Source organism: Sus scrofa, chromosome 4, assembly GCF_054392235.1.
Source record: "Sus scrofa isolate SSC_HxYL_T2T_F1_AM1 chromosome 4, Sscrofa_HxYL_maternal_Yorkshire_Landrace_v2.0, whole genome shotgun sequence".
In the NCBI taxonomy this organism is placed as follows: domain Eukaryota; kingdom Metazoa; phylum Chordata; class Mammalia; order Artiodactyla; family Suidae; genus Sus; species Sus scrofa.
This window is the reverse complement of record NC_139386.1, coordinates 100001583-100009084: the sequence shown is the minus strand read 5'-3', so window position 1 is coordinate 100009084 and position 7502 is coordinate 100001583.

The following is a 7502-nucleotide window of genomic DNA, read 5'->3' as shown; positions in this document are numbered from 1 at the left end:
TGGAACACTGATGGAGTCCAACATCCCTTTTTAAAATTTTCTCCAGTCCCTGGGAGCAAGTTGCAGCCTTCCCCCCACCCCCGCCTCTTGTGCTCAGTCGCCCTGTTTTTTACTTTTGTTATTGTTGTTGTTGTTTTTCTGCTGCTTTTTAGGGCCAAACCTGCGGCATATAGAAGTTCCTAGGCTAGGGGTCAAATCAGAACTGCAGCTGCCAGCCTACACCACAGCCACAGCAACACAGATCCGAGTCACGTCTTCGACCTACACTGCAACTCACGGCAATGCTGGATACTTAACCCACTAAGCAAGGCCAGGGATTGAACCCTCGTCCTCATGGATACTAATCAGGTTCGTTACCCACTGAGCCACAATGGGAAATCCTAGCCGCCCTGTTTTTGAGGTCTCTTTTCTTTACCGTGCTTCTCAATTTATTTTGGAGGGAAATACCTTGAGCAGAATTCTGTGGGAAAAGAAATCTCTACCCCTTTCTGTTCCAAATTCATTTTTATCCCTTCCTGTCTCAATAAAAACTTTATGGATCAATACCACTATGCTCTGTGGGAAAAAAAGAAAAAGCTTCTGGTCCTTTAGCTCTGCTGGAAGCTGGAGGGTGCTAGGCCTCTGTGAAGTCATGCACAGAATTCTAGCTTTTTTCCTCCTTTCTCTGACATTGGGCTTAGAGATTACACTGTTTCTATGTGAATATGGACAGTTAGCATTTAGCAATGTGTACCTGTCTTTTTTTTCTTGCTTAAAAAAAAAACTTTAGGGGAGTTCCTGTCATGGCTCAGTGGTTAACGAATCTGACTAGGAACCATGCCGTTGTGGGTTTAATCCCTGGCCTTGCTCAGTGGGTTAAGGATCCGGCGTTGCCGTGAGCTGTGGTGTAGGTTGCAGATGCAGCTTGGATCCCGTGTTGCTGTGGCTGTGGTGTAGGCCGGTGGCTACAACTCCGATTAGACCCCTAGCCTGGGAACCTCCATGTGCCAAGGGTGCTGCCCTGAAAAGACAGAAATAAATAAATAAATAAACAAAAAAAAAGCTATGTACATTTAAAAAGACATAATACTGTTGCACATTTAATATCTCAGTATAATGTAAGCACATAAATTTTTTATTTTTATTTATTTATTTTTGTCTTTTGAGGGCTGTGCCCACTGCATATGGAGGTTCTGAGGCTAGGTGTCCTGCTGGCCTACGCCAGAGCCACAGCAAAGTCAGATCCGAGCCTCATCTGCGACCTACACCACAGCTCAGGGCTACGCCGGATCCTTAACCCACTGAGCGAGGCCAGGGATCGAACCTGCAACCTCATTGTTCTTAGTCAGATTTGTTTCTGCTGCACCACGACGGGAACTCCTATGTGACTAACTTTATTTCGAGATATGCTTGTACCTATTAAACCACAGTATCCCATTTCCCTTTCCTTTCCCCTGGCAACCACCGTTCTGCTTTCTGTTTCTATGATTTTCACTGTTTCAGATACCTCATGGAAGTGGAATTATACACAATTTGTCTTTAGTTTTTTTTTTTGTTTGTTTGTTTTTTTTTTTTTGCTTTTTAGAGGCCCGCACCCGGGGCACATGGAGGTTCCCAACTAGGGGTCGAATCTGAGCTGTAGCCACTGGCCTATGCCACAGCCACAGCAATGCCAGATTTGAGCAGCATCTTCAACCTACATCACGGCTCACAGCAACGCCGAATCTTCACCCACTGAGAAAGGCCAGGGATCGAACCTGTGTCCTCATGGTTAATAGTCAGATTCATTTCTGCTGAGCCACGATGGGAACCCTGGCTATTTGTCTTTTTTATGACTGACACTTCATTTAGCATAATGTCTTGAAGGTTCATTCACGTTGTGGCTTGTGTCAGGATTTCCTCCTATTTAAAGGCCAATAATATTCCATTGTATGTACATGCCACATTTTGTTTATCTGTCAATGGATGTTTGGGTTGTTTCCACCTCTTGTCTGTTATAAATAGTGCCACAGTGAACATGGGTGTGCAAATATCTCTTCAATATCCCGCTTTCAGTTCTTTGGGGCATACTAGAGGCAGGATTGCTGGATCTTATGATAACTATTTTTAATTTTTTGAGAAAACTTCATATTGTTTCCCATAGCGGCTGCACCATTTTACCTTCTCACCAACAGAGCACAAGGGTTCTAATTCTCCATATCCTCAACAAAACTTATTTTCTGAGGTTTTGGGGGTTTTATTTGTTTGTTCGTTTAATTTTTTTGTTTTGTTTTGTAGCAGCCATCCAATGGGTGTGCCAGCTTTATATACTTCAACTGAAACATCATGTATCAGATTGGAGTCAGAAGCCAACATCAGAATCAAACTTTTATTTTTAATTTTTTTTAGGGCTGCACCTGTGGCATATGGAAGTTCCCAGGCTAGGGGTCAAATCAGAGCTGCAGCTCCCAGCCTTTGCCACAATCATAGCAATGCAGGATCCGAGTTGAGTCTGCAGCCTATACCCCAGCTTAAGGCAATGCCAGATCCTTAACCTACTGAGCAGGGCCAGGGATCAAACCTGCATTCTCATAGATGCTAGTCAAGTTTTTCACCTCTGAGCCACAGTGGGAACTCCCAAGTTTTTATAAGCCAGACATTAAAGTAAAATTGAAAAAGGGTAAAACAATGCCATTTGTATTTCTGTTTTTTATTTTAAACAAGTGAACAAATAAAACCCCCAAATAAAATAATGTTATTTGTAATGGTCTAATTTGTTATCATTTTATTTTATTATTATTATTATTTTTGGGTTTTTTTAGGGCCATACCCATGGCATATGAAGGTTCCCAGGCTAGGGGTCGAATCGGAGCCATAGCTGCCGGCCTACACCACAGTCATAGCAATGCCAGATCCAAGCCGTGTCTGTGACCTACACCACAGCTCATGGCAATGCTGGGTCCTTAACCCACTGAACGAGGGCAGGGATCGAACCCTAGTCCTCATGGATACTACGTGGGTTCATAACCGCTGAGGCACGAGGGGAATTCCTCTCAATTTTAGTTTCCAATGTGATATTGTTAAATATAATTCATATAAAGAAATGCTCTGTCTGAAAAGCAAAAAAAAAAAAGTTCTTATTGTAGCTCATTGGGTTACGAACCCAACTCCTATCTATGAGGACATGGGTTCAATTCCTGGCCTTGCTCAGTGGGTTATAGATCCAGCATTGCCTTGACCTGTGGTATAGGTTGCAGATTTTGGCTCAGATCCTGCATTGCTGTGGCTGTGGCTGTGGCTGGCAGTTGTAGCTGCCATTCTACCCCTTGCCTGGGAACTTCCATATGCCAAGGGCCTAAAAAGATGAAAGAAAGAAAGAAAAAGAAAGAAAGAGAGAGAGAGAGAAGGAAGGAAGGAGAAAGAAAGAAAGAAAGAAAGAAAGGAAAAGAAAGAAGGGAAGGAGGGAAGGAAGGAAGATAGGAAGGAAGAAAGGCAGAAAGAAAGAAAAGCTTTGCTGTTCTGTATAACTTTTTCTTTTTTAATGAAGTTTATTACTCACAGGTCCTGTAAGGTACATGGACACCCAAGGGCCGCACAGGGAGGCTGTGAGTAAGAGAGAGTGCGGACCAGTGTCTGTCTTTATTAGGGTGCAAAGGTAGGGTGGCTGGTGTTTCACTAATTTCTCAAGTAGTGAAAACTTGAGAAAAGTTCAGCCTTTCTCAGTATCTTTCTAAACAGTGGTAAAATAGATTAACATAAACTTAACATTGTGACCACTTAAAAATGTGCAGTCCAATGACATTAAGACCTTGGTGATGTTATTCAGCCAGTACACTATCTATTCCAGAACCTATTCATCCCCCCAGATGGAAACCCTGTACCATTAAGCAGTCGCTCCGACTTCCCCACCTTTGAGCCCTCAGCAGCCATTAACATGCTTCCCATTTCTATGGATTTGCCTATTCTGGGTATTTCATATGAATAGAAACGTGTACTATATTGCCTTTGTGTCTCTGCTTCTTTTCACCTAGCATGATGTTTTCAAGGTTCTTCGGTGTTGTGGTGTGTTACATGATTCCTTTTTTGGCCAAGTAATACGCCATCGTGGGACTAGACCCACTTTGTTTATCCCTGCATCTGCTGAGAAACATTTTGGTTGTTTCCACGTTGGCTATTGTGGATGGGGCTGCTGTGAACATTTGTGTGCAAGTTTTTGAACACACAATTTCCATTCTTCTGAGCCCTTGCTAGGAACGAAATTTCTGGGTCACACTGGCGATTCTATGTTTAACTTATCAAGGAATGGCCAAACTCTTTTCCACAGTGGCTCCACCATTTGGCATTCCCATAAGCAGTGTATGTATGTTCCAGTTTCTCCACGTTTTTCCAATAGTTGTTTTTTTCCCTTAAAGTTGTTTGTTTTATTACAGCCATTCATTATAAGTATGAGGTAGTATGTCATTGTGGTTTTGATCTGTATTTTCCTACTGACTAACAACACTGAGCATCTTTTCATGTGCTTCTTGGACATTTGTAAAACTTTTGGGGGGAAATATCTATTCAAGTCTTTGCCCATTTGTTCTTCTTGTGTTTCTTTTTGAGTTGTAAGAGTTCTTTATGTATTCTGGACCCATATCACTTAAATGATTTACAAATATTTCTCCCATTCTGTGGTTTATTTTTTCACTCTGTTGATAGTGTCTTTTGATACATGAAAGCTTTTAATCTTGATGAAGTCCAACTTATCTATTTTTTCTGTTGTTGCTTGAACTTTAGTGTCGTAATTTACAAACCATCACCAAATCCAAGGTCATGAATATTTACCCCTTATGCTTTTTTTTTTTTTTCTTTCTTTTTTTGCTGCCCTGAAGCATATGGAGTTCCTGGGCCAGGGGTGAGATCTGAGCCGCAGTTGCAACCTATACTGCAGCTGTGGCAATGCTGGATCCTTAACCCGTTGTGCCAGGCTGGGGATTGAATCTGCATCCCAGTGCTTCAGAGACACCGCCAATCCCATTATACAACAGTGGGAACTCCTTTACCCCTGTGTTTTATCCTAATACTTTTTATAGCTTTAGCTTTTAAATTTAGGTCTCTGATCCATTATGAGTTAATTTTGGGTATGTAATGTGAGATAAACCTCCAAATTCAGTCTTTTACATGTGGATATCCAGTTGTGTTCTTAATGATTTTTGAGAGTATAAAGCGGTCTTTCAGCCGAAAAGCTTAAGAATTTCTGGTCCAAAGTAACTAATAAGGAGCTATATCCAATCTCCTGTGAGAGACTATGATGGAAAAAATTAATAAAAAAGGAATGTGTATATATGTATAACTGAGTCACTTTGCTGTACAGCAGAAATTGGTACAACATCATAAATACAAAAAAATTTTTTTTTGCTTTTTAGGGCTGTACCTATGGCATATGGAAATTTCCAGGAGCCCTGAATATGGGTTTTCCCATTGTGGCCCAGCGGGTTAAGAATTTACTAGTATCCATGAGGATGCGGGTTCGATCCCTGGCCTTGCTCAGTAGGTTAAGGATCCAGAGTTGCCATGAACTCTGATGTTGGTCGCACACACAGCTCAGATCCCGCATTGCTCTGGCTGTGGTGTAGGCTGGCAGCCGTAGCTCTGATTTGACTCCTATCCTGGGAACTTCCATATGCCCTCAGGTGTGGCCTTAAAAAGACAAAAAAAGAGAAAAAAAGAAAAAGAGAGAGAGAAAAAAATACCATGTATAATGAGCTTCCCAAAGAAATATCTAGAAATAACTCTAACAAGTGAACTATCCATGCCATCACATCTCTAACCTCCTTTGTACTCTGCTCCAGACACTTGCCCCCAGTTCCCCAGAGGTAACCTCTATTTTGATCCCTAACACCATAGATCAGCTTTGCCGGTTTTTATACTTTATATTAACTGAATCAGGTATTCTGTGATATTTTGTGCTGTACAAACAGTCAGTGGGCCTGACATGGCCCGAGGGCTGGGGTTTGTTGACCCAGGATTGGATAATCATAAAAGTCCCAATAGCTGTGAATGGGCTTCAGCTTCATCATCCTCAGATATCCTTTGGGTGATGGTGGTGCCAGAGGGCAATGCTCCTGGGACAGCTCTGCCATTTCTCAGCCCTCATGTTCACACTCAGCGTGCCAGAACAAGAAGGAGGAGGTTTCTCCTGTGCCATCATGTCTGTCCTCAAACCGAACCAGGCAAATGCTATGCAGCGCGTGTATGTGTGTGTGTGTGTGTGTGTGTGTGTGTGTGTGTGTGTGTGTGTGTGTGTGTGTGTGTGTGGTGTGGGGCATTCTAAATGTGGGGCCCCAGGGCAGGAGTTCCACATACTCATAAAAAGTCAATGTTGTTTTTTTTTTTTTTTCAAATCCTCGTTTTATTTTATTTTTCATTTTTTGGCCACCCACAGCATATGGAGTTCTTCAGCCAGGGATTAGATCCCAGCCACAACTCTATGTCGCAGCTGTGGGCTACACTGGATCCTTTAACCCACTGTGCTGGCATGGGGATTGAATCTGCATCCTGGTGCTGCAGAGATGCTGCTAATCCCATTGTGCCACATTGGGAACGTCAACAAGTCAATGTTTTTTGTTGTTGCTGTTTTGCTTTTTAGGGCCGTACCTGTAGCATATGGAGTTTCCCAGGCTAGGGGTCTAATCAGAGTTAGAGCTGCTGGCCTAAACCACAGCCACAGCAACACCAGATCTGAGCCTCATCTGTGAGCTACACCACAGCTCACAGCAACACTGGATCCTTAACCCACTGATCGAGGCCAGGGATTGAACCCGCATCCTCATGGATATTAGTCAGATTCATTTCCACTGAGCTATGATGGGAATTCCACAAGTCAATGTTCCTGAATGCAAGAACTTTGCTAATTGTGGCAGGAGCCCAGACAAGGCAAGGAAAAAGTGGCCAGGGATGGAGTTCCCTTTGTAGCTCAGCTGTAATGACTCGACTAATATCCACGAGGACACGGGTTCGATCCCTGGCCTTGATCAGTGGGTTAAGGATCTGGCATTGCCGAGAGCTGTGGTGTAGGTCTCAGATGCGGCTCAGAACCCGCGTTGCTGTGGCTGTAGTGTAGGCCAGCAGCTACAGCTCCTATTTGACCCCTAGCTTGGGAACCTCCATATGCTGCTGGCGCAGCCATAAAAAGATAGAAGAAAAAAGAAAGTGGCCAGGAGTGAGGCCAGAGATAAAAGCAGGAGCTTTTTTAGGAGAACCCTTTCTCTGCCAAGGCAGTTCAGCCTTATCCAGGGAATAGGCCGAAGCCCCTGAGGGGTGTTAAGTGGAAGAGAGCCTGCCCCAGCCCAACTCAATGGCTTTTTGGGTCCTTCTTCTCACACTGCCCTTTCCTGTGGTTCAAAGATTACAATAGACCAATAATTTATTGATTTCTTAAGTTATTCAATGAATCCAGAGTTCTTCCTCTCTAACCCCCTCCCCTCTATCACCCTGGGAAGGGTGGAGCTCCAGGAAGAGGATGGGGTGTGCTGCCTGGAGCCAGTACGCATCTTGATTGTTTA